A 355-nucleotide genomic window follows, 5' to 3' on the forward strand; every position below is an offset into this window, starting at 1 on the left:
CCCTAATGATTAAATACTAGAGACGGGAATATGATTATGGACGGTAGATAAAGAGAAACGAATGCTCTTTGATTTGGGGGTTCAGGAGAAGGGTTTAGGGTTTAGGGTTTATAGATTAAAGAATGAGGGTTTAGGGTTTATAAATGAGGGTTTAGCAATGAGGGTTTAGGGTTTAGTAATAAGGGTTTGGGTTTAGGGTTTAGGGTTTAGGAATTCATGGTTAGGGTTTAGGGTTTAGGGTCTAAGAACGAAGAACTAGGGTTTAGGGTTTGAAAACAAGGGTTTAGGGTTTAGGGTTTAGGGTTTAGGGTTTAGGGTTTAGGGTTTAGAGATACAACGCAGCGGCGGGGTGCGC

Source organism: Eimeria mitis, genomic scaffold, assembly GCF_000499745.2.
Source record: "Eimeria mitis Houghton genomic scaffold, Emh_scaff414, whole genome shotgun sequence".
NCBI lineage: Eukaryota > Apicomplexa > Conoidasida > Eucoccidiorida > Eimeriidae > Eimeria > Eimeria mitis.